The sequence below is a fragment of the Aplysia californica genome, unplaced genomic scaffold, assembly GCF_000002075.1.
Source record: "Aplysia californica isolate F4 #8 unplaced genomic scaffold, AplCal3.0 scaffold00017, whole genome shotgun sequence".
In the NCBI taxonomy this organism is placed as follows: Eukaryota; Metazoa; Mollusca; class Gastropoda; order Aplysiida; family Aplysiidae; genus Aplysia; species Aplysia californica.
In genome coordinates, this window is record NW_004797287.1 from 853,547 (window position 1) to 853,888 (window position 342).

A 342-nucleotide genomic window follows, 5' to 3' on the forward strand; every position below is an offset into this window, starting at 1 on the left:
ACTACTACTACTACTACTACTACTACTACTACTACTACTACTACTACTACTACTACTACTACTACTACTACTACTACTACTACCACTACTACTAATTTCACATGAAAATGTAGTATTTCAGTTCCACTTGAAAACGCACTAGCTTACTGAAACAGCCACTTATAATATAAGCATGAGATGTTGCGGAAAGATAAAAACGGCGGGTATTGGCAAACTGGAAAACCTCTTGAAGTTGAAGCCGGAAATTGCGAGGTTTTATGGGGCACTTTACTTCTTCAATTCACCTTTTCCTTGGTGTTCCTCTTTCTCTGTAACAATATATATTGTGTTGTATGTTTTAGG